Here is a 26,943-nt window from a genome sequence, read left to right on the forward strand (position 1 = left end):
AATTTTAAGTGCATTTCTGCATGGCTTTGTCAGTTTCCCTCCCAGTTAAAAGGGTCAAAATGCCATCTCCTCTTGCTGGAAAGCATCCCAAGGGCTTGGATGTAGGCTGGGGATGGTCCTGTCACCTCTCACCTCCCCATGTTTGGCAGAGACTGCAGGCTGCATATCCCTCCCCAAAATTCTTTTTCCTTCCTTCCTTTGTCATAGAACCTCTGGTTCTTAACTATAGCTTGTGACTTCTCAGAGAAAGAGATCCTGTTTCCGAGATTCCTCTGCTCATTTTCCTGATCTATCTCTAAATGTCGATAATGATGGAAAATGACATTCCACTTGGGAATAATAGGAGTGATAAAAGCATTTTTTTAATGAAGCGTTGCCATTTTATCTAGGATACTGAAAAGGGTGTGCTGTGGTCCAAGGAGCAGAGAGATGATGTCTTTGATCATCAGTTGTGGTGATAAGCAATGTGGGAGGAAGAATGCTGTGTTTGGCTAGGAAGTCTCTGTGGGACTTCATGAATCACATGTCTCCCCGTCTGTCAGGGGTAATGGGGCCTGGTGGGGTAAAGGGGCCTGATGGAGTAGGAGTCAGAGGTGGAGCCGTTTCTGTCACTGGTGAGAACGGTAGCATGGAGTCCGTGGTCCCTTTGTTCACTGGTGGTTTCCTCTGATAAGACAAAAATCAAGACACAAGAATGCATCTATAAATACTCAACATATAAATATTACATAGCCACTACTTGAATAATAAAACATTGTTAAGTTTATTATAGATAAGAGAATTTTCAACCATTACCATTTTTTTTTTTTGTTTTATTAAAATTATCAGCTTCTTCTAGTTCTCTGTATGTGTAGGACAGTTAATGAAATTTCACATTGTTTGTATTTGATCATTGAAAAGAAAATCAACTACTTTCTTTCCAACCTGTTGTTCCAGTCAACCCCTTTGGGAAGAACAACTGGAAGAGTTGGACACCACCCCCCTGCCCCCCGCAAATGTTTAAGCATGCTTCTGAAGGTAGCAGAGTTATAAGAAAGTGAGGTTTTATGGACTCGAGATTGTGGGGAGGCAAAAATCCCAGGGAGACATATGACTTTACTCTCGAGGCAATTGGCAGTCCCAAAAGTAGTGACTGAGCAGGACTTTTAACACTGGATCTTAGCCAAAAGGCTGAGAAGTCATTAACAGGACTTTTAGCAAACCCACCGGGCTAGGGGACAAAAGTTCAAGTTCAGGGGCTGCCAGGGAGAAGGAGTGAAGGGCATGGCAGCACACTCCAGTATTCTTGCCTGGAGAATCCCATGGACAGAGGAGCCTGGGAGGCTACATGTTCCTGGGGTTGTAAAGAGTCAGACGTGACTGAAGCAACTTAGCACGCAGGGAGAAGGAGACTTAATGAGTAACCAGTCTTATGGCTGGAACTCCAAAGACCTCACCCTGGGAGTAAGAAGGAACCAGGGGGACTTGTTCTAATCAACTCAGTCTCTGTATGGATCAAGGTGGTCTGTGAATGTTGTGCCCATAGTCTATACAGTCTAGGAAAAAAAATACTTTCTGTCTGGAGGAAGGCAATTTCATCTAGAACCTCAGCTTGTCTACAGTTTTCAAAAACAACGTTAACTGCTCAATCAAAAACAACCAGGTTTAAAAAAAGTATCAGAGGGAGCGGGAGGGACAAGACTGGACTGACAATGAAAAAAAAATTAGATCAGAGAGGCAGACCCTCAGGAGATACAAATAGTTGTAATTACTAGACACTGACTTTAAAATAGCTATGATTAAAATGCTCAAGGGATTAAAAGATAAGATGGTGTCTTTGACATAAAATGGACATTTTAGAGCTGAGAAGCAGAAGGAAGGAAATTATGATTTATTAAATGGCCTCACATATTTATATACATATGAATATATATATATTTTTTAAAATTGAAGTTCCTTCTCAGATATTGTTAGTAGGATACATGTAATGAAAATTTGAGAGGACTTTGGCTTAATAACTGTCTTCAACATTTTCAAAAAATTCTAAGTCTTTTCAAACAAATTCACAAGTATTAGTTCTTCCATTAATTAGTAATTTTGTTAGTATGTGGAACATTCTTAATTCATATAATAAGTGACTTAAAGTTGTATTAAAAACAAGATATAAATGGGAAATTAGCCAGTATTATGATGACAACCCCTCAAACATGATTTCACATTTCCTGTGTCTTTTCCTTTATTTTCCTGAGCCTTTGTTCTTCTCTCAAGTGCTGATAATGATAGAAAAATCAAGAATGAAAACTTACAAAGGCATTGCAGAGTTCATAAAGCCTCTGAAGGTACTGCAAGGGGGAAAAGAAAAACCAAAACAGTTATCTGACACTTAATTGTTAGGAAATTTTGTTTCAGTTCAAAGATATTTTTTTTAAGTTCTCAAAAAAAATTACTTCCAAGAAGAAATTACAAAAATTACTTTAAGGTCTGTGACTAATAAAGGGGCTTGTTGTAATGTTAATTGGACAACAAAACATATGAAGAGAATGGAGTTAGGAGTTAGCCGAGCAGAGTACTGGTACAAAAATTTTCCAGAGATTAGCAGCTTCACTAAAAAAAAAAAAAAAAAGCAACAAGGATCCATAGAAACATGGAGGTTCATCCCTGCCTATGAAAAGAAAGGACAGTCAAGTACCAAGGTGAGGAACAGAGAGCTGTATGCTTTGACAGTTCTCTCTGAGCAGAAACCTGAGCTTTCAAAGATGCTCCAAGCATCTTCAGGGAGATGTGAAGAAGCAAGCAATATACCAAGAAGCTGCCATCTACAGATCAAAGTCTATACGAAACATAATTCCTGAAAATAAGTATAAACTGATCTCTGAGCTTGCTTAGCAAAAAAAAAAAAAAACAGACAAAGACATCTGTCAGTTGACATAAAGTCTTCTAAAAGGAATTAACCACACGTGTAACTTTTTAATGAGGACTTTTAGATATTAGATTGAATGAGTTTACCTTGTGATACAAGAATAGTTGATATGGGCTCATTCTGTGATGGATCCTCTGAAAAGTAAAGACAAAATATTAAGTTGTAAAAACAAAATATTCTGGTGATTTCTGGGTTCTAGATTATTGAAGTCAGATTACGCTAAATTTGTAAAAGCAGTTTCATGACTTATGTTGTCCCCTTATTTGCAGAAGAGAAGAATCTAAATGAGTTGCACCCCGAGAGCGGGGGTGTTTACTCAGACGAGATAACTCAAGGCTGATGTTCGGATTTTCACAGGCCTGGAGAGGTCTGTTTCTCTGAAGATGATTTTCCCAACTGGCAGGAACTGTCCACAGAATTCCTAGCCATGTCAGTGAGGCTGGTTCCTATGCTTCCCACCTTAGATTTTTTTCATTTTTACCTTGGAGAAAAAAATTTTTTTAAATGTTTTTCAAGTATAGTTGATTTACAGTGTTAATTTCTGCTGTATGGCACACCGATTCAGTTATGCAAATATATTCTTTTTCATATTCTTCTCAATATAGGATATTGAATGTAGTCCCCTGTGCTATATAGTAGAACTTTGTTGTTATCCATTCTATATATGGGCTTCCCTAGTAGCTCAGACTCTAAAGCATCTACCTGCACTGTGGGAGACCCGACTTTGATCCCTGGATTGGGAAGGTCCCCTGGAGAAGAGAATGGCCACCCACTCCAGTATTCTTGCCTAGAGAAGTCCATGGACAGAGGAGCCTGGTGGGCTACAGTCCATGGGGTTGTAAAGAGCTGGACACGACTGAGTGACTCACACACACATTCTATACGTCATAGTTTGCATCTGCTAATCCCAAGCTCACGATCCATCTCTCCTCCATTCCACTTTCCCTTGGCAACTACAAGCCTATTCTTTATGTCTATGAGTCTATTTCTGTTTTGTAGATAAGTTCATTTGTGTTGTATTTTAGACTCCACATATAAGTGATATCATATTATATTTGTCTTTCTCTGTCTGACTTACTTCACTTGGTATGATAATCTCTAGGTTCATCTGTGTTGCTACAAATAGCATTATTAATATTTCATTCTTTCTTATGACTAATACTCCATTGTATATATACTACATCTTCTTTAGCCATTCATCTCTCAGTGAACATTTAGGTTGCATCCATGTCCTGGCTGTTGTAAATAGTGCAGCTATAAACACAGAGGTGCACGTATCTTTTCAAATTACAGCTTTGTCTGGATATATGCCCAGGAGTGGGATTGCTGGATCATATGGCAGTTCTATTTTTATTTTTCTGAGGGACCTCCATACTGTTCTCCATAGTGGCTGCACTAATTTACATTCCCATCAACAGTGTAGGAGGGTTCTCTTTTCTAAGAGAAAATCTTGTAATCATACTTTATGCTCCTGAAAATATTACTTCTTGAAAATGTCTCACATATTTTCTCTTTAAATCATATTTTCCTAGGAGACCACAAATATTCCTAATTTAGGTGTTTTTTGTTTTTTTTTTTTAAACACACAATTACCTGCCAGTTTAAGAAGTAATCATGGCGAATTCCAGGATTAAATTCTCGTACCTGTGAAAATTGAGAGACAGAGTATGGAGACTGAGGAAATAGATGTAATGAGAATAATAGTAATTAACTAGGAGACTTGGACTTTGAGTTCCCAAAAGGCAGGGACTGTGTTTTGGCACCTCGCATGATCGCCCATCTCAAGAAGCATTTGTTTTTAGAATAAGCGAATGAATGTTGTATCTGTTAATATCAGTCACTAATCTGTTTTAATACCAAAAATATTATCTCAAATATAAACATGCCTAGTTTTATTGTGCTCCACAGACAGTGCATATTTTTAAAAACAAATTGAAGGTTTGTGGCAACCCTGTGACGAGCAGGTCTACTGTCCATTTTTCCACCAGCACTCGCTCACTTCATGTCTCTGAGTCACGTTTTGGTAATTCTCAACAGTATTTCAACCTTTTTCATTATTATTATATTTGTCATGGTGATCTGTGCTCAGTCATCTTTAATGTTACTACTCTGACTTGCTAAAGGCTCAGATGATGGTTACTGTTTTTTAGCAATAAATTATTTTTCAATAAAGGTACACATGGTTTAAAAACAAATTTTAGAAAAGGAAAACTTTAAGTAAACAAAATTAAGTTGCACATTGTTTTGTAGACCTAACGCTGCTGCATACATACATCAGTTCAGTTCAGTCGCTCAGTCGTGTCCGACTCTTTGTGACCCCATGGACTGCAGCACGCCAGGCCTCCCTGTTCATCACCAACTCCCAGAGTTTACTCAAACTCATGCCCGTTAAGTCAGTGATGCCATCCAACCATCTCATCCACTGTCGTCCCCTTCTCCTCTCGCCCTCAATCTTTCCCAGCATCAGGGTCTTTTCAAATGAGTCAGCTCTTCACATCAGGTGGCCAAAGTATTGGAGTTTCAGCTTCAACATCAGTCCTTCATACATACATAATAGGTTATAATATAGACATAACTTTTATATGCACTGGGAAGCTAAGAAATTCGTATGACCCGCTTTCTTGAGATATTTGCTTTATTGTTGTGGTTGGAACTGAACTCGCTATAGTGCCAAGGTATGCCTGTAATTGTCTCATCATGTTCACTCTCTGATTTGTTCCCAGTAACAACCTGAGCTGCAGTCTTCCTAAACTTACCCCCTCGGGGTTTCTGATTGTCTCAGGGTTCATTAAGGGCTTCTCCAGAGCAGTCGTGGCCCCTCTCCACCAGCGCTTCTCAACCTTGGCTGCCCAGTGGAACAGTCACCTGGGAAGATGATAAAAATCTTGATGCCTGCATCATGCCCCAGGCCAATTAAGTCAGGCTGGGGAGGGCAGGACCCAGGCCTTAGGACTTTGTAAAGTTTCCCAAGCGATTCCAAAGTGCAGCCAAGCTTGAGAACCACAGCTGGGCTCTGAGGCCAGGCGAGGTTCCCTGCTACGTTTGACTCAAATCTGTTGCTTTTCTGACAGTCTTTTTTTTTTTTTTTTAATATTTATTTTTCTTTTTTTGGCTCCTGTGGGTCTTAGTTGCGGCATTTGGGATCTGGTTCCCCGACCAGGGATTGAACCCGGGCCCCCTGCCTGGGGAGCTTGGAATCTTAGTCACAGGGCCTGCACGAAAGCCCTCTAACAGGGTTTTTAAAATACCTTGAAAGAGTTACTTTTAGCTCCAAAGAAACTTAAAATGGAGACTGTGACTTTGACTCCAATGATAGATTTTTTTTTTTTTTTGAGGATTGAGTATTAAAGTTTAGATTAGAATGCATGAACCAAGGCTGATTTGCAGAAATAGACATTAAGAGGTTACTTACTGGTGTGCAGTGAGCCATGACCAAAAGGAAAGCGATCAGAAATACCACTTTCATCTTTTGACTCTTATCTGTAAGTAAAACAAGAGTATTAATTCTTTTTTTTTTAAATTTATTTATTTTACTTTACAGTATTGTATTGGTTTTGCCATACATTGACTTGAATCCGCCAAGGGTGTAACTTAGAAAATGTGTAACCCTTTCCTGCTTATGTAGCCTGACCCTGGATCAAGCACGTTCTTAAGAAACTTGAGTGAAGATTATGCTATTAAGAACCAAAGGATGTATAGATTAGAGATTCTGGAAGATAATTTTGTTGTTCTTGTGTAGTTGCTAAGTCTGTTAAACAATTGGAATATAGATTATGATTCATATGCCTTATAAATGGTATGTGGCTCTAATTCAAGATCTACATCATACACACACACATTCAGGTACAGTATAAAACATTTCATAAAGGGAAAGTTGCTCAGTCGTGCGTGACACTTTGTGACTCCATGGACTGTAGCCCACCAGGCTCCTCTGTCCATGGAATTCTCCAGGCCAGAATACTGGAGTTAGTTGCCATTTCCTTCTGCATGGGATCTTCCCAACCCAGGGATCAAACCCAGGTCTCCCACATTGCAGGCGGATTCTTTACTGCCTGAGCCACCAAGGAAGCCCAAGAATACTGGAGTGGGTAACTTATCCCTTCTCCAGTGGATCTTCCTGATGCAGGAATCAAACTGGGATCTCCTGCTTTGCAGGCAGATTTCATACTTATTAGGAATATTTACCTAGTGAGTTTAAAAGAATATTGGTCTATTAGCTGTTTATAAAAACACAGTTTTTGAAATACAGTTATTGCTTCATTTGATTCTTACAGTGACTTAATAGGTAGATATCATTAGTATGATATCCACTTAGAAGTGAGTATTTGTCTTATCTATATTCCTATATTATGATGTAGATGGTTTATTTGATGTGATAGTAAATTCTAATAGATTCATGATTTTTTGTTTTCTACTCTATCATGGTAACTTTTATTTCAATCATTTTAATTTTTCTTGAAAACAAAAAATCTACACTGTTATTAGAACGTCTTTTAAATGATATACAAAATGCCCTTTATTGTTGTTTTTCAGGACGAGAAGAGAGGTGAGGCATTCTGAAGATAAATATAATTGTTTTCCTTCTCCATAAGAATGCTATAATTTTTAACGATAGTATATTAATTGATTCATTTTTGTAAGAAGGATCACTTGGTAAATGTTTATTATAAAAATTAATTCTGCCATTTGAAATACTTTTTACAAAGGGAGCTATAATTTTAAAATAAATCAAGACAGAAAATGACAACACATATCCAATAATCTTAGATCTGTAAAATGCCATAAGAGAATATGTCTTGAACCAAGCTGCCAATGATTGATGTAAAAAATCCATCTTTAAGATTAAACAGTGTTTGAAATGCAGAGAGAGCCTTCAAGAGGATGATATCAAGACCAAATTCATGTAACTATTATTATCTACTGGAAGGCTTGCATCCTTATGTTTCCCTCTTATAACTGCTGATTGATGCTCCTCTTATTTTTCCATATATTCATTACTCTAAATATGGAGGAGGGAAATAGGGATAATTTCTAAAATTCTACCTATGTAGGATTTTTGTCATAGCTCTTTTTCTGTAATTTGTTGTCACTCACTATTTTAAAACCCTAATACAACCCAGAACAAGCATCAGAGTAACATATTTAAAAATAAATAAAATGTGAGTCCATGGGACAATATTTAAAGAATTAAAAACATAGGCCACATGACTATAAAGGAGTATTAAAATGTTATTGTCAACAAATTAAATTCTTTAATTCTAAGCCTTTCCAGTTGTCCATATTTTTAATAAGATAATAAAATTTATAATTGAAAGGATATTTATTACCTTGTACTCCAGGAAAAACAGAATGTTCAAGATGGTTGAGATTTCCTTGATGCCTCGTTTCCAGATGATCTGGATAACTGGAAGGTATTTATTTATGTGGGTTCTAATGACGTGTAGTATCAGCACATTAAAAAAAAAAAAGTCCTCCTGACCATCATTTGCGTAGGACTAGGACAGGGGCCAATACTTCACATTCTTGGCAGGGCCAAGACCCTTGTCTCTGATCAGAATACATTTTTGTGGTTTTTCTTGAGACGGGAATCATTCAGGAGACCTAGGGTTTTGGTAATGAACAATCAAGACAAATAATTGCAACAACTAGAAAAGTACCAAACTGTATTAGTAGCTTGGCTGAAAGATACGCCTTGAGAATTTCAGGTTAAAAGACTTAACATAAATCCATTGACATTTGCATGAGTCATTTCCTTGACAGAGGAAGTCTTGTTCTGCCATCTCATTCAGCGGGGAGACAAGAGGCTATGAGCTGGATAAGCGGAGGGAGCACTAGCCCCTGAGTCCAAGCTCAGCTCTGCCTGTGCTGGCGTTACCTGGTGAAGGTCAGTTTGATTTCCCACCGAGAACACTCCAGGGCTCTGCTTATCTCAGAGTCCAGGTCCCTGCTAACTCAGTACCAGAGGAAACTGACAAAAGCTCACTCATCTCTTGCTCTGTATGTTTGGTAGGATAAATATTTAGTTCCTTTTGGAGAAGTCCATGTCTATAGGTTTTACTTCTGTGATCCAGGTAAATTGGTCTGCAGTAATTTTTTTTTAATCAAAAATCTTGGTTATTCAGTCTTAAATAACATCACCTGTGGGACACTAACAGCTTAGCTAAGGCATCACTTTGCCAAACCCAATTCCTTTCACAGTATTTCTTTCTAATGAGCAGCCTTTTATTGGTCTATGTAACCTAGTTCTGTGAAAAGGTTCTGGTACTTATAAGCTCAAATGCAAAATGAAATAAAATGCAAGCTTCACAACTTTGCCTCAGAGACCTCCCATGTTCTAGGTGTGAAACTATGTGAATAGTGTAATTGCCTGTAACCCAGAATTCACTCTTTTTCTCTAGTTTGATGAAACAGATTGAGCCCTTTTAAAGCAGTATCCCCTCTTCTTTTTCATCTTATCTGGAACAGAGATAGTGATAAGTGAGAAAAGTCAAAGAAACCTCTGGATCTATCATCATGGGGACCCAACCACCCTACTAAGCAGCAGCAAACAGGATAGTCTGGGAGCCATATGAGAACCTTGTTTGTTTTTAAACCTTAAGGAAATTTTATATCCGGGGTCAAAAAAGAAAGGCGTGGTGTGGTGTCAGAACAGAAAATGTGGATAAAGACAGAACACAAGAGATGTGGCACCACTCCCTTGAGGGGCAAATTAATAGCCATCATGGCCTGCAAATGCCAGGATCACAAAACCTGGCAGCCTCCAAGGAAGAGCAGCCATTTCCAAGAAGCAACCAGTCTTGAAAGATACAGGTTTCACCTTTTCCAATCTGCTTCCTCAGGATTACAGTTGTCAGAAGACCCTGCTTGTTCCTCCTGCCTTTGCAAAAGGGTTGGCTGACCGACGAGAAAACCTTGCTTGTTAACCTGTCTGTGTCTCCTAAAATTGAGGCACTAACTCTTGGCTTCTCAACAGTGGGGATCAAAAGTTCGGTCCTTCGGGAATAAATTTGAGGGGGTGGACCTCTCAGCTTTCTGAGGTGTGGCATCCCAAAGGAGTGTGTGCTTTCCCTTTGAAGACTCACAAGCTCTCAGCACTAAGAAGCACAGACTATCACCTAGAGTAGAATGTAACACATTTTCTCAGCGAGCCTTTTGTTCTTTTTTTTTTTTCAGTTGATTTATATATTCGTTGAAAGTATACAACATAGTGATTCAATATTTTATAGATAATACTCCATTTAAAGTTATTATAAAATATTGGCTATATTCCTTGTGGGTGGTGGTGGTTTAGTCACTAAGTCATATCCGACTCTTGCAACCCCATGGACTGTAGCCCACCAGGCTCCTCTGTCCATGGGATTCTCCGGGCAAGAATACTGGAGTGGGTAGCCGTGTCCTTCTCCAGTAAATCCTTGTATCTTATTTTATACAAAGCAGTTTGTACTACTTTAATCCCCTACCCCTATCTTGCTCTTCTCTCTCCCCACTGGTAACCATTCATTTGTTTTCTGTATCTGTGTCTATTCCTGTTTTGTTACATTCATTCATTCGTTTTATGTTTTAGATGCCACATGTAAGTGAAATAGTATTTGTCTTTCTCTCTGTTATTTCAGTAAGCATGATACCCTCCAGGTCCATCCATGTTGTTGCAAATGGCAAAATTTCACCCAGGGTTAATGGGAAGGACAGAAAAGACATTCCAGGCAAAGGGGACAGTGTGAGCAGAAACATGGAAGTGAGAAGAACATGGTGGATTGGTGGATCCATAGGTAGTTCAGTCTTCTTAAAGGATGAGGAAGCAGGAAGTGGCAGGCGTGTCTGCATGCACTGTGGTGTTTTAGGAATCCTGACTAGTTGAGTGATTCAGAAGCCAAAAGAGATAAGCAGAAATCACCAGGTCCTCATTCTCCCTTAGGAAAGAGGAAACCTCAGTCGTTAATGAAATCAAAAGGAAAGTGTCATGTATCAGATGACTCAGTTTCTTCATATATTGCTGCTGCTGCTAAGTCACTTCAGTCGTGTCCGACTCCATGTGATCCCATAGATGGCAGCCCACCAGGCTCCCCCGTCCCTGGGATTCTCCAGGCAAGAACACTGGAGTGGGTTGCTGCCGGAGCCTGCCGGCAAACGAACTGGTCGAGAACGCAATTACCAGAGTACGTAGGAAAATAAGACTCAGAAAGATGGGGTTGAGAGGGACGGAGTCCACTTGCGTCCGACTCCGCCAACTTTATTGAAGAATACCACGCCTATATATATGCTAACAGGAGTTACTAAGAATAGATTGAGGGTTTGCATACGTGCAGAGCTACAGATGTTTTAAATTCCCACACTTAAGATCAGTAAAGCATTAATTACCCTAGCGCCCAACATGATTAAGATCAATAGAACTAGATAGAAAACAGGCTTCATCAATAGAACATTAACTAGATAGAAAACAGGTTTCGAGCATGATGAGTTTATCAGCACCAGAAAAACAGGCAAAAGGTCACCGGTGTGTTTTTTCCCTGAAGGAGACAAATGCCAGTCTATACTTTTAACAAGAAGGGGTGGCAGGACAAAGAGAGACCCTTTGTTCTCTCTTAGGGCCGTAAGGGGCCTGTACGTTCAGACCGGCTCCCTGCAGGTTGCCATTTCCTTCTCCAATGTGTGAAAGTGAAAAGTGAAAGTGAAGTCGCTCAGTCCTCTGACTCTTAGCCACCCCATGGACCGCAGCCTACCAGGCTCCTCCATCCATGGGATTTTCCAGGCAAGAGTACTGGAGTGGGGTGCCATTGCCTTCTCCGAAAATCTCTTAAAATTTCGAATGCTAATTTTGTAGATAAAACTTTTATCTTTGGAGATCTCATTTTTCTAAAGCATGTTCAACCAAATACTCTTCTTGATAGAGGGGAGTATGTGAAAGTAGCCAGGAAATTCAGAAATCAATTAATCCATATTCATTTTAAGTGAATTTGGTGAATGTGTTTGTAGTTTTCCAAGTTCTGCTGTGTTTGCTGTCTACTTCATGGAATGATTAATTCCAAACTTGCCTCTCAGATAAAGAGATTAATTTTTGGAATTCTTTTATAGTTTACAATGCTTTTTGTTTCAAAATTCAGTGCATCCAGCCAGTATTTGGTGAACATTTCCTGTGAGTGAGGCACACCAAAGCCTCCTCCCTGCAGGTCCTCCCCTCGGGGGCCAGGTCAGCAGGCCAGGGCTTCCCAAGGTGGGAGCTAGTTCAATGCTCTCACTGAAGAGTGAATTATCCTCACCCTGGAGTAAACACACTTACACCATGATTACAGTTCACCCAAACAACGGCTGTGCCCAGACAGTGTTCCCACTCTGTCATTAAAGACGTTAGAATCTTATGTTTTGTAATGAGAGGCCCCTGCCTTTTTGTCATCATAATTTTTGCTCTAAGGTCTGAACAAAACAGAAACCCCCTAAGGTAGCAGTTTTCAATATGGCCACACATTAGACTGACTTTTTAAAGAATTATTTGTTTATTTATTTTTGGCTGTACTGGGTCTTCACTGCTGCTCGGGCTTTTCTCTAGTTGTGGCGAACAGGGACTACTCCCTAGTTGCGGTGTGCAGGCTTCTCATTGTGCTGGCTTCTCTTGTTGCGGGGCACAGGCTCTAGGACACATGGGCGTTGTGGTGTGTGGGCTCAGGGTTGTGGCTCCCAGGCTCTAGGGCACGGGCTCAGTAGTTGTGGCACATGGGCTTAGTTGCTCCACGGCATGTGGGATCTTCCCAAACCAGGGATCAAACCCGTGTCTCCTGCATTGGCAGGTGGACTCTTCACTACTGGGCCACCAGGGAAACCCTAGACTGACTTTTTATAATAGTTGTCAATGCCCAGTTTCTACCCCCAGAGATTCTGATTCAGTTCAGTTCCGCTCAGTCGTGTCCGACTCTTTGCAACCCCATGAATCGCAGCATGCCAGACCTCCCTGTCCATCACCAGCTCCTGGAGTTTACTCAAACTCATGTCCATTGAGTTGATGCAGAGTACATCATGAGAAACGCTGGGCTGGAAGAAGCACAAGCTGGAATCAAGATTGCCGGGAGAAACATCAATAACCTCAGATATGCAGATGACACCACCCTTATGGCAGAAAGTGAAGAGGAACTAAAAAGCCTCTTGATGAAAGTGAAAGAGGAGAGTGAAAAAGTTGGCTTAAAGCTCAACATTCAGAAAACTAAGATCATGGCATCCGGTCCCATCACTTCATGGAAAATAGATGGGGAAACAGTGGAAACAGTGTCAGACTTTGTTTTTGGGGGCTCCAAAATCACTGCAGATGGTGATTGCAGCTGTGAAATTAAAAGACATTCTGATTATATTAATGTAAATCTGGAATGGAGCTCAGGGATCAATAAATGGTTGCCTCCCCAAATGATTCGAATGTGGAGAACCAGGTTCTCAGGGACTTGAATCCTGGGGTATCTGTCCTACCTCCTCTCTTTTTGAGACTGGAGACCCCTGAGAATTCCTGCTGCTGGTTGGAGGGAGTCCTACTGTTGGAGGGGCTGGCAGCAGGCACTTCGGCCTCTACAGCACAGCTTCTTCTTGGATTAGATTGTGGACAGGACAGCTTTTTCAAGTGGGATTAAGCACGCTCGGTGACCTTCTTGTGCCCAGTGACCTTGATCCTGTTGCCAGTGGCTGAGGAAACACTCCACGGAGAGATAGGCACAGTCTGAGGCTGTGTGAACCTCTGGTACAAGAAGCAGCTATGAGCAAACGCACTAATCAGAGCTCCGTTCGCAGCTCTCCAGGGAAACATGCTCGCACTCGCTTACGCAGGCTTGGAGAATTGTTGTTTTGGGCTGCCAGTCATGCCAGGCTCACAGTTGTAGCTGAGCACATCCAGTACTGTTTTTACTTGCTCATACGCAGCAATGACGACTGAACAAAAACTAGAATTCTAATGAATGCTGTCAGGTCCCCGCTCGACAGACATGACAAGGCAGTTTTCCACATGTCCTGTCAGTAAGACGGTAAATACAGAGATGTTTGACTTGCCCCCATCAGACTGGGAGGAAGACCAGCATACAGTGGGTTAAGCAGATGCTCCCTGTTTAGGCTGGTGCTCAGTGTCTCAGCTGAGTCTGACTCTTTGTGACCCCATGGACTGTAACCCGCCAGGCTCCTCTGTCCATGGGATTCTCCAGGCAAGAATACTGGAGTAGGTTGCGATGCCCTCCTCCAGGGGATCTTCCTGACCTGGGGATGGAACCCAAAGCATCTCCTGCATTGGCATGTGGATTCTTTACCACTAGCGCCACCTGGGAAGCCCCATATAGGCTGGAGAACCTGTCTTTACCCCAACCATAAATGTAAGTGGGGAAGGAAAGCCTAAGGTGATATGGGAAGCATTTGCCTGAGAGATTTCCCTAAAAAGAGCAGTCAATACAGGGGGGAAAATGAAGAGGCCCTCAAGTAAGATCCTGTCTGCTTACATAGAGAAACAGCCCTGATTTGATGTAAGAGGGCTATGACCCAAGATCAAGGTTTTGCTTGCAGGAGAGGAAGAATTGCATTCGCTCTGAATACAGTATCATGTGTTGTTACTGTGGGGATCACAGAGAGAAGGGATGTAGAAATGCCTTATGTTAACTGTAAAGTGTAATATCAATTTGATGGTGGTGGTTCCATACCCAGAGGACCTTGCTACTCAAAGTGTGGTCCGCAAACTATCTTCATCAGCCTCACCTAGGAGCTTACTCGAAGTGCTACTGCAAGTGTGTTCTATTTGTTTATTTATTTAGGCTGTGCTGGGTCTTCCCTGGGCAGCCCTGGTGGCTCAGATAGTAAAGAATCTGCCTGCGATGCGGGTTTGATTCCTGGGATCCCTGGAGACGGAAATGGCTACCCACTCTAGTATTCTGGCCTGGAGAATTCCATGGGCAGAGGAGCCTGGCGGGCTACAGTCCATGGGGTTGCAAAGAGTCGGACGTGACCCTGAGGGCTCCTGTCTAGTTGCAGCTTGCGGGGGTTGCTCTCTGTAGCAGCGCAGCTCTAGGGTGTGAGGGCTTCAGTAGTTGAGGCACTTGGGCTTGGTAGTCGCTGCTCCCAAGCGCTAGAGCACAGTCTCGATAGTTGTGACGCAGGGCTGTTGCTCCCAGGCATATGGGGCCTTCCCAGATCAGGGATTGAACCCATGTCTCCTGCATTGGCAGGTGGATTCTTTACCACTGAGCCACCAGGGAAGCCCCTGAAAGTGCTTTGAAATTGCAGCAAAAAAATGTACAGAAGAAAATTTGCCATTTTAACCATTTTTAAAAGTACAGTTCAAAATCTACTACCCTTCTCACTATTTTTGAGGCTTAATTTTGGTTTGTTTAACAAAAATTCAAGGACAGATAAAAATATAATAAAGAATGCGTTGCAACAGAAAAGCACTTTCCCTAACTCGTACCTTTAGAACATGAAAGAAAAACTTACTTATTGTACTGTGGAATGAATTGTAGCTCAGAGAGGTAAACTGACAAGCTCCAGACTATACATATTTTAATAGATTTACAACAATTAGAACCAGAGTTTTTCCTACTCTCAGTTCTACAGTCTTTCAATATTTAAACAATAACTCTTAAACTGCAGAAATTATTTATATAGAACAATACAGACTCTTCACTGTCTACAAAGCTTTAAAAAGCAGTGATTATGCAGGATTTGTTTATATAAATGTAAATTTTGTTAGCAATAAGATTATATGAACAATTTGTTGGGGTTTGGGGGATTTGATGAAATTAACATTTTTATTATTTGTGATGAAGGGTTTGTTAATTTTTAAAAATACTTACATATCTAAATCTCAAAGGAATTTAGTCCGTCAATCTAACCACACAAATAAATTAATTAAATACAAAAAAAAAAGTACAGTTCAGTGGCATTAGGTAATTCACACTGTTGTGCAACCTTACTATCCATCTCCAGAACTTTTTCATCTTCCCAAACTGAAACTTGTACCCTGAATATGCAAAGTCTCCAGATAATTATATGCACAAAGTTTAGGAAGCACTGGTCTGGGGGATTTCTGGCGGTGGAGTGTGTTCAACTTAATCATAGTTTACTATGCAGCAGATGCTGTGCTAAGCATCCTTAATCTCAATCTCATTTACTCGTAATCTCATTTAATCTTCCCAGTAACTTTGCTGAAGTAGGTATTATCTATCATGAGCCCCACTTTACCGAGACAGAAACTTTAAGCATTTTATTCAAGGTCACACAGTGGGTAAGGGGTGGAGCTAGGGTGTCACTTGGTAACTGTGGTTTCAGAGCATATATTGTCTTCCTTCTGGACTTGCTCTGTGCCCAGAAAGATCCCACCCAGGTGCTTGCATTTGAAGATATGCGTTGAGGAAGAAAAGATACCTGGATATGTAGAGAGAAGAAGTAAAATAAGATCTCCTGCAAGTAAATCCATATTTCTGTGGTTTTACATAACTCATGCATCCAGCAATGAGACTTGGAGAATCTGGGACTCCGCTTTCAGAGCATTATTTTACTTGTTTCTCCAGAAATTTTATTCTCAACCTGATTTTCTTTCCTTTCTTAAGCATTTCAGCGGATCCTATTTCTCTCTTTCCAGAACCTTCTGGAACAAACTGGAAGGTCAAACAGGAAGTGTTTGTGGGGAATTCCGTGTGGGGTAGATTGGTGTGGCCAGGTTCACTGCTCTCCTCCTTCACACTCTGTGGTTTCAGGGCTCAGCATGATTCAGAAGTACAGACTCTGGACTGTGAGTCAGAACACTGACCAGTCTCCATTGTTCATACCTGAAACTGGGAAACTTGCACAATCTCAAACTTTTTATCACCAACTGAAGGGACATGAATTTGAGCAAACTCTGGGAGACAGTGAAGGACAGAGAAGCCTGGCATGCTGCAGTCCATGGGGCTGCAAAGAGTCGGACATGACTTAGCGACTGAATAACAACAGCAAAACCTTTTATAATCAGAAAAGATAAATCTCTCTCTACGGAAGAAAAACACAATGAAAAATTCCACGGGAAACACCTGAAACTGCATGACTTTGTCGACCACTGGGGAGTCAGGTATGGCCAGATGGCCATTTGGTGCACAGCTGGACAAGTCCTTGTCCTTTCAGAGATCAAACAGCTAGAGGGTGTCTCTAGTCATTAAAAGTTGCTTGAAAATTACATAAACCAAGATGCAGGTTTCTTTTTTTTTTTTATTATTGTTTTATTGGAGTGTAACTGATTTAAAATATTTCCTTAGTATATGCTGTAGAGCAAAGTGAATTGGTTATACATCAGAGGAGCCTGGTGGGCTACAGTCCATGGGGTCACAAAAGAGTCCGACATGACTTAGTGACTAAGCAACAACAACAGATACATAGATCCACTTATTTTTAAATTCTTTTCCCATGTAGATCATTACAGAGTATTGATTAGACTTCCTTGTGCTATACAATATGCTGTTTTTAGTTATCTATTTTATATATTAGCAATGTGTGTATGTCAACTCCAGTCTCCCAGTTAATCCTTCTCCCCACCTTTCCCCACTGATAACCACAAGTTTTTCTACATCTGTAGCTCTACTTCCATTTTGTAAATAGATTCACTTGTACCTTTTTTTTTTTTTTTTTAAGACCCAGGCTTGTAAAAGATTGCTTAGAACTACTCATCGAAATTGATGAGAAGACTGGTTCTCAACCCTGGAAGTTGAATCAATCAGTTGTGAAGCTCTAAACAAACAAACAAGCAAATCCCTATAACCAACACCCACACCCAGAGACTATGACTTAATTGGTCTGGGTGGATGCCCAGGCACTGGTGTTTTTAATGTGTACCCAAGGTTGATAAACATGGAGTTAGACAAAGCAAGGCTAATGTTCCACTTTTGTATTCACAGTATCTGGCTCTTCATAAATGTTTACGGAATGTCTGTGTGAATAAATGAATTAGTGTTATCACATGAACTACTAATAGTATATCAAGTAGTATGTATGGGTTTAAAAATACTTTTATAGGCTTCTTTCATTTCACTTTTTTTATTTTTTATTTTTATTAGTTGGAGGCTAATTACTTTACAATATTGTAGTGGTTTTTGTCATACATTGACATGAATCAGCCATGGGGTTACATGTATTCCCCATCCCGATCCCCCCTCCAACCTCCCTTCCCACCCGATTCCTCTGGGTCTTCCCAGTGCACCAGGCCCAAGCACTTGTCTCATGCATCCCACCTGGGCTGGTGATCTGTTTCACTATAGATAATATACATGCTGTTCTCTCGAAACATCCCACCCTCGCCTTCTCCCACAGAGTCCAAAAGTCTGTTCTGTACATCTGTGTCTCTTTTTCTGTTTTGCATATAGGGTTATCATTACCATCTTTCTAAATTCCATATATATGTGTTAGTATGCTGTAATGTTCTTTATCTTTCTGGCTTACTTCACTCTGTATAATGGGCTCCAGTTTCATCCATCTCATTAGAACTGATTCAAATGAGTTCTTTTTAATGGCTGAGTAATATTCCATGGTGTATATGTACCACAGCTTCCTTATCCATTCATCTGCTGATGGGCATCTAGGTTGCTTCCATGTCCTGGCTATTATAAACAGTGCTGCGATGAACATTGGGGTGCACGTGTCTCTTTCAGATCTGGTTTCCTCAGTGTCTATGCCCAGAAGTGGTATTGCTGGGTCATATGGCAGTTCTATTTCCAGTTTTTTAAGAAATCTCCACACTGTTCTCCATAGTGGCTGTACTAGTTTGCATTCCCACCAACAGTGTAAGAGGGTTCCCTTTTCTCCACACCCTCTCCAGCATTTATTGCTTGTAGACTTTTGGATAGCAGCCATCCTGACTGGCGTGTAATGGTACCTCATTGTGGTTTTGATTTGCATTTCTCTAATAATGAGTGATGTTGAGCATCTTTTCATGTGTTTGTTAGCCATCTGTATGTCATCTTTGGAGAAATGTCTGTTTAGTTCTTTGGCCCATTTTTTGATTGGGTCATTTATTTTTCTGGAATTGAGCTGCAGGAGTTGCTTGTATATTTTTGAGATTAATCCTTTGTCTGTTTCTTCATTTGCTATTATTTTCTCCCAATCTGAGGGCTGTCTTTTCACCTTGCTTATAGTTTCCTTTGTTGTGCAAAAGCTTTTAAGTTTCATTAGGTCCCATTTGTTTATTTTTGCTTTTATTTCCAATATTCTGGGAGGTGGGTCATAGAGGATCTTGCTGTGATTTATGTCGGAGAGTGTTTTGCCTATGTTCTCCTCTAGGAGTTTTATAGTTTCTGGTCTTACATTTAGATCTTTAATCCATTTTGAGTTTATTTTTGTGTATGGTGTTAGAAAGTGTTCTAGTTTCATTCTTTTACAAGTGGTTGACCAGTTTTCCCAGCACCACTTGTTAAAGAGGTTGTCTTTTTTCCATTGTATATCCTTGCCTCCTTTGTCAAAGATAAGGTGTCCATAGGTTCATGGATTTATCTCTGGGCTTTCTATTCTGTTCCATTGATCTATATTTCTGTCTTTGTGCCAGTACCATACTGTCTTGATGACTGTGGCTTTGTAGTAGAGTCTGAAGTCAGGCAGGTTGATTCCTCCAGTTCCATTCTTCTTTCTCAAGATTACTTTGGCTATTCGAGGTTTTTGTATTTCCATACAATTGTGAAATTATTATTTGCATTGAATCTATAGATTGCTTTGGGTAGAATAGCCATTTTGACAATATTGATTCTTCCAATCCATGAACACGGTATGTTTCTCCATCTGTTTGTGTCCTCTTTGATTTCTTTCATCAGTGTTTTATAGTTTTCTATGTATAGGTCTTTTGTTTCTTTAGGTAGATATACTCCTAAGTATTTTATTCTTTTTGTTGCAATGGTGAATGGTATTGTTTCCTTAATTTCTCTTTCTGTTTTTCATTGTTAGTATATAGGAATGCAAGGGATTTCTGTGTGTTAATTTTATATCCTGCAACTTTACTATATTCATTGATTAGCTCTAGTAATTTTCTGGTAGAGTCTTTAGGGTTTTCTATGTAGAGGATCATGTCATCTGCAAACAGCGAGAGTTTCACTTCTTCTTTTCCTATCTGGATTCCTTTTACTTCTTTTTCTGCTCTGATTGCTGTGGCCAAAACTTCCAACACTATGTTGAATAGTAGTGGTGAGAGTGGGCACCCTTGTCTTGTTCCTGATTTCAGGGGAAATGCTTTCAATTTTTCACCATTGAGGGTGATGCTTGCTGTGGGTTTGTCATATATAGCTTTTATTATGTTGAGGTATGTTCCTTCTATTCCTGCTTTCTGGAGAGTTTTAATCATAAATGAGTGTTGAATTTTGTCAAAGGCTTTCTCTGCATCTATTGAGATAATCATATGGTTTTTATCTTTCAATTTGTTAATGTGGTGTATTACATTGATTGATTTGCGGATATTAAAGAATCCTTGCATTCCTGGGATAAAGCCCACTTGGTCATGGTGTATGATTTTTTAATATGTTGTTGGATTCTGTTTGCTAGAATTTTGTTAAGGATTTTTTTTTTTTTTTTCATCAGTGATATTGGCCTGTAGTTTTCTTTTTTTGTGGCATCTTTGTCTGGTTTTGGTATTAGGGTGATGGTGGCCTCATAGAATGAGTTTGGAAGTTTACCTTCCTTGCAATTTTCTGGAAGAGTTTGAGTAAGATAGTGTTTAGCTCTTCTCTAAATTTTTGGTAGAATTCAGCTGTGAAGCCATCTGGTCCTGGGCTTTTGTTTGCTGGAAGATTTTTGATTACAGTTTCGATTTCCTTGCTTGTGATGGGTCTGTTAAGATCTTCTATTTCTTCCTGGTTCAGTTTTGGAAAGTTATACTTTTCTAAGAATTTGTCCATTTCATCCAAGTTGTCCATTTTATTGGCATAGAGCTGCTGGTAGTAGTCTCTTATGATCCTTTGTATTTCAGTGTTGTCTGTTGTGATGTCTCCATTTTCATTTCTAAATTTTGTTAATTTGGTTCTTCTCTCTTTGTTTCTTAATGAGTCTTGCTAAGGTTTGTCATTTTGTTTATTTTTTCAAAACCAGCCTTAGCTTTGTTGATTTTTGCTATGGTCTCTTTAGTTTCTTTTGCATTTATTTCTGCCCTAATTTTTAAGATTTCTTTCCTTCTACTAACCCTGGGGTTCTTCATTTCTTCCTTCTCTAATTGCTTTAGGGGTAGAGTTAGGTTATTTATTTGGCTTTTTTCTTGTTTCTTGATGTAAGCCTGTAATGCTATGAACCTTCCCCTTAGCACTGCTTTTACAGTGTCCCATAGGTTTTGGGTTGTTGTGTTTTCATTTTCATTCATTTCTGTGCATATTTTGATTTCTTTTTTAATTTCTTCTATGATTTGTTGGTTATTCAGAAGCATGTTATTTAGCCTCCATATGTTTGAATTTTTAACAATTTTTTTCCCTGTAATTGAGATCTAATCTTACTGCACTGTGGTCAGAAAAGATGACTGGAATGATTTCAATTTTTTTGAATTTTCCAAGACTAGATTTATGGCCCAGGATGTGATCTATTCTGGAGAAGGTTCCGTATGCACTTGAGAAAAAGGTGAAGTTGATTGTTTTGGGGTGAAATGTCCTATAGATATCAATTAGGTCTAGCTGTTCCATTGTGTCATTTAAGGTTTGTATTTCCTTGTTAATTTTCTGTTTAGTTGATCTATCCATAGTTGTGAGTGGGGTATTAAAATCTCCCACTATTATTGTGTTACTATTAATTTCCTCTTTCATACTTGTTAGCGTTTGCCTTACATATTGCAGTGCTCCTATGTTGGGTGCATATATATTTATAATTGTTATATCTTCTTCTTGGATTGATCCTTTGATCATTATGTAGTGTCCTTCTTTGTCTCTTTTCACATCCTTTATTTGAAAGTCTATTTTATCTGATATGAGTATTGCGACTCCTGCTTTCTTTTGTTCTCTGTTTGCATGAAATATTTTTTTCCAGCCCTTCACTTTTAGTATGTATGTGTCTCTTGTTTTGAGGTGGGTCTCTTGTAGACAGCATATATAGGGTAGGTTGTTTTTGTATCCATTCAGCCAGTTCTTTGTCTTTTGGTTGGGGCATTCAACCCATTTACATTTAGGGTAATTATTGATAGGTGTGGTCCCGTTGCCATTTACTTTGTTGTTTTGGGTTCACGTTTATACAACCTTTCTGCATTTCCTGTCTAGAGAAGATCCTTTAGCATTTGTTGAAGAGCTGGTTTGGTGGTGCTGAATTCTCTCAGCTTTTGCTTATCTGTAAAGCTTTTGAATTCTCCTTCATATCTGAATGAGATCCTTGCTGGGTACAGTAATCTAGGTTGTAGGTTATTTTCTTTCATTACTTTCAGTATGTCCTGCCATTCCCTTCTGGCCTGGAGGGTTTCTGTTGATAGATCAGCTGTTATCCTTATGGGAATCCCTTTGTGTGTTATTTGTTGTTTCTCCCTTGCTGCTTTTAATATTTGTTCTTTGTGTTTGATCTTTGTTAATTTGATTAATATGTGTCTTGGGGTGTTTCGTATAGGCTTCTTTCATTTAAGTCTTCTGACTCCCCTGGAAAATACTGGGCCAGTCATGTCCAACTCTTTGCAACCTCATGGATTGTATCCCACCAGGTTCCTCTGTCCATGAGATTCTCCAGGCGTGAAAACTGGAATGGGTAGCCATCTCCTTCTCCATGGGATCGTCCTGACCGAAGGACTGGGAGATTTTTTACCATCTGAGCCACCAGGGAAGCCCTAAATGAATTAGTGTTATCACATAAACTATTAATAGCGCTTGGTAGTATGTCTTGGGTTTCAAAATACTCTTTTATATGTTCCTTTCATTTAAGTCTTGTGACTCCCCTGGAAAATACTGATGTGATGCCCATTTACACTTGAGGACAGAGGTTTAATGAGATTAGGTGGTTTCCCCTCCCAAATCCCACAAAACTGATAAACTGTTTAACGCTCATCCACTGGGAAATTTCATGACTGCTGTGGTTCTCATCTGGCTCTAGGAGTGCCTTGAGAAAGTTTCTCTGTTTGCTTTGTCAAATACGTCGTTTATTCCTCCCACCTTAACACTGATGTCTAACTTTATGCTTTAAAGTAAAATTCAAACAGAAACTTATATATAAAAAAAGTATAATTAACTTATGTAATCACCCAGCTTCAACAAGAATCAACTTAGGGTCAATGTGATTTTATCTACACCCCCACACACTGCCCTCTCTTTTGAAATAAATACGAGTAAATATTCCAGTGTGTTTCTCTAAGGACTTAAAATAACCTCAGTGTCATTATCATACCTAAAAAGTTAACAGTGTGCTCGCTTCGGCAGCACATATACTAAAATTGGAACGATACAGAGAAGATTAGCATGGCCCCTGCGCAAGGATGACACGCAAATTCGTGAAGCGTTCCATATTTAAAAAAAAAAAAAAAAAGTTAACAGTAATACCTAAATATCATCAAATATCCAGTCAGTGCGACTTCCCTGAAGGCTCAGTGTAAAGAATCTGCCTGCCAAGCAGGAGCCGTGGGTTTGATCCCTGGTCCCAGAAGACTCCCTGGAGAAGGAAATGGCAACCTACTCCAGTATTCTTGCCTGGAGAATCCCATGGACAGAGGACCCTGGCAGGAGACAGTCCATGGGGTCGCAAAGAGCTGGACATGACTTAGAGGCCGAGTAAAAGCACGATCCAGTCAGTATTGACACATCTGATTGCCTTTTTTTTTCCCCCAGCAGTTTTTTTGATTAGGGGTCTAAATAAGTTCTATACATTGCAGTTATTTGATATGGCTCTTAAGTCTCTTTTAATCTGAGGGTTTTCCCTTCATCTCTTTTTGTTTGTCTCCTTATAATTTATTTGTTGAAGAAACCAGGTCATATGTTACATACTGCCCCCAGTTGTCTGGGTTTTGCTGACTGTAAATTGCTCTTGTATTTCATACTGTCCTTTGGGTGCTGTAGCACCTATAATTTAGTAGGTAGATCCAGAAGTTTGATCAGATTGGGGTTGAATTCCCACCCCTCCCCCCAAAAAAAACACCTTCCTAAGTGCTGGAAAAGTACTACCTGAAGGTAGAAATTTTGCAAGCAAAATCAATAGTGAAGGCCAGGCAGCCAATACACAGAAATTCATGGCCCAGGAGGAGGACGGGGCTGCCTGTCTGTGGCCACGGTGTGACCAGTCCCTGCCGGGAGGATCCCTGTCTCGGCTCAGGGTCCAGGCGCAGTCCTGCCTCCCCCAGACACCCTGCCTCTCCCTGGGCGATTGTGCCCTCCTTTCCTGATTGTCGACACTTGGCACCGAGTGTGGCATCTGCAGTTCGGTGGGGGCTCTTGCCCAAGTCAGCGTTTCCCTGAGACCCGGTGACATCTGTATTTCTAGCTAGCTGGGATCATCAGAGGGACCAGCTTTTTCTACAGCTACAGTTTCGTATGACACAGAACGTTTGCTCAGAGTGACATCTAGTGGCTTTAAATATATAATTTATTGAGGTGTAGGGCACCCCCTTCTTTTTCTTTAGACTACATAGCTGCCAGTGGGATCTTAGTCCTCCGCCCCGGGCCCCATCTCCCACTCCCCACAGTGGAAACACTGAGTGTTAACTATCGGACTGCCAGGTAAGTCCTAGAGGCCCTTCACTGAAGGAACATCAAACTGCAGTTTGGTTTTCAATTTTGTATTTTTTTAATTACAGAAGTATCTCATGATCAGAAGAAAAATCTTAAAGGATACTGAATAGTAAGTAGCCTTGGCAATTAGATTTGTTTTCAGAATTTCACTCAAAACTCCTTGTGCACTGTGTGAGTAGAAAGTGGAAGTCCCACAAAACCCACACCCCAGAAGCAGCCACAGCTAATGGTTGATAGTTCTCTTTAATAGCTGCATAGTATTTCATAAATTTTTTTTCACCCTATTCCTCACCAATGAACTTTGGGGTCGATTCTAAATTTTTTTTGCTACTACAAACAATGCTGCCAAGAACATCTGTGAAGGTGTGATTTTCATACTCTTGAGAATGTTTTCGAAGATAGTAATCTTGAAGACAAATTACTGGGACAAAGAGAATAAGCATTTTTTGCATCAGTTTACACCTCTACCCCCAGTGTATGAAGGTACAGTTGCCCTATGTGCTCAGAAGAGTACATTATCATTTAAATAAAAACCTGTGTAGCTTGTTTTGATCTTTTTTTTTAAAAGGATTTTTTTGTTGCCATGACTAGGTTGGGTTCTGTGTGATACAGTTTTTTTCTGTTAATCTTCCTAGAAACATTTCATGCTGAGTTTATAATTTGTGTGTGTGTCTGTGATCAGATATGTCTGACTCTTTGCGACCCCGTGGACTTGTAGCCTGCCAGGTTCTTCTGTCTGGAATTTTCCAGGCAAGAAGTGCGTTGCTGTTTCCTACTCCAGGGGATCTTCCTAACCAAGGGATCAAACCAGTGTTTCTTGCATATCCTGCATTGGCAGGCAGATTCTTCACCATTAACACCACCTGGGAAGCCATTTGTAACCTAGTGGTGAACAAACCTAGAAAGAAGGAAATTTTTGACCCTTATTAATAGTAACAAAAAAATATTTGCGGAGTATGTGGTCAGGTTGCTGGAGACACAGTGAAAACAGGATATGAACCCTGCCTCATGTTACTGGGGAGTCAGTGAAGCTAGCATGTAAGCCAGTCACTGTGAGTGTGCGAGTTGGTCTCTAGTGGAAGGACCCTCAGGCCAGCTGGATGGAGGAGAGGATGGCTCCCTGGAAGGACTCACAGAGAAGGCCTTTGAGCTGGGTCTTGAAGAATGAGGCCAGGCCAACAGGTGGGGAGGGTTGGGTGGTTAAGGAAACCAATATGTGAATAGTAGGGTATAACTGGGGGACGAGATCTAAGTGGCTAGAAAGAATTTGGAAATCAGCTCAGATTTGAGACTATAGAGATGGGCACAGGCTGGGTAACAGATTTTGTACTTTGACAGTCAGGTGTTTCTCAAACTCTGGACTCTATTTAAAAAAAAAAAAATTACCCCAATGCTCTAATTGAAAAATCAATATCCTTTGCCATAAATGTAAGATACCATAAAAACAACTTTGGTAAAAAAGGAAAAAAAAAGAAAAAAATCCAAGTGAGTACCTTTGACATAGTTTAATATTACAATACATATAATAACGAATCTAATGTTTAAAAAATGCACACCTAAAATTATCTTCATCTGGGAAAATAAAGATTTATAATGAACAGGTTCAGCTCTGTGTCCTGTAGTTTCAGACCAAGATGAGGGTTCTGTCAAGACAGTTCTGTTTCCGATTTTGTGTTAATTAACCCCAGATCTCCACACACCTGTGGGTATGTAAGACCCCACCCCCCCACCCCCCCTGCCCCACCTACCTCGTAAAGAGCAGAAGCAGGGATTTCAGCTGACCACCCAAGTTCCACAGCTAGGAATCAAAATCTAGTGTCTTCTGACTCCAGATCCTCATACAAGGCTGATGCTTGACGCAAGGAAAACTTACTAACACATATTAGCTCTCCGAAAACAGGACTAAGCTGCTTCTAGGAGCAGGGACCTCCAGCACATGTGCTAAGTCACTTCAGTCGTGTCCGACTCCTTGTGACCCTATGCTCTGTCCATGGGATTCTCCAGGCAAGAATACCAGAGTGGGTTGCTGTGCCCTCCTCCAGGGGATCCTCCTGACCCAGGGATCGAACCCGCATCTCTTACGTCTAACCTGCACGGGCAGGTGGGTTCTTTACTAGCACCACCTGGGAAGCCCATTCTAGCACGTACCTGTCTGTAAAGTGGTGTTGAGCTTGTAGGTTAGTATCTAAAGTCTGTGTCTTTGGAAATATTTCAAGACACTCACTCAGAGATTAAGAAACTTACAACCTTGTTTGAATCATTAAAACATAGATAAAAGGTTTTGACTTCTACAGAAATAAACATTCAGTTTTAAAGAAATGATTGTTAAGAGATTTAAGGAACCCTAATTATAATTATGTGTGAATTCTATGTCCAGCAGCAGTAGTATTAATAATTGCTTTAAAAAACTTCTAAAATATT

The 26,943-nt window shown here is 40.2% G+C and overlaps 1 long non-coding RNA gene and 1 other non-coding gene across 2 annotated transcripts; one reads left to right on the forward strand and one right to left on the reverse strand.

Annotated features, from left to right (window-relative positions):
• Nucleotides 1–381: 381 nt before the first annotated feature.
• Nucleotides 382–3,036, reverse strand: LOC122428403. The gene is made up of 3 exons (XR_006265697.1): nucleotides 2,986–3,036; nucleotides 2,286–2,321; nucleotides 382–666 (listed from the first exon to the last, which is right to left on the reverse strand). It is a non-coding gene; the product is annotated as an uncharacterized LOC122428403 (long non-coding RNA).
• Nucleotides 3,037–23,204: 20,168 nt separating this feature from the next.
• On the forward strand, nucleotides 23,205–23,311 carry LOC122428532. Its single transcript, XR_006265751.1, has one exon. It is a non-coding gene; the product is annotated as a U6 spliceosomal RNA (small nuclear RNA).
• The last annotated feature ends 3,632 nt before the right edge of the window (nucleotides 23,312–26,943 follow it).

The sequence above is a fragment of the Cervus canadensis genome, chromosome 26, assembly GCF_019320065.1.
Source record: "Cervus canadensis isolate Bull #8, Minnesota chromosome 26, ASM1932006v1, whole genome shotgun sequence".
NCBI lineage: Eukaryota > Metazoa > Chordata > Mammalia > Artiodactyla > Cervidae > Cervus > Cervus canadensis.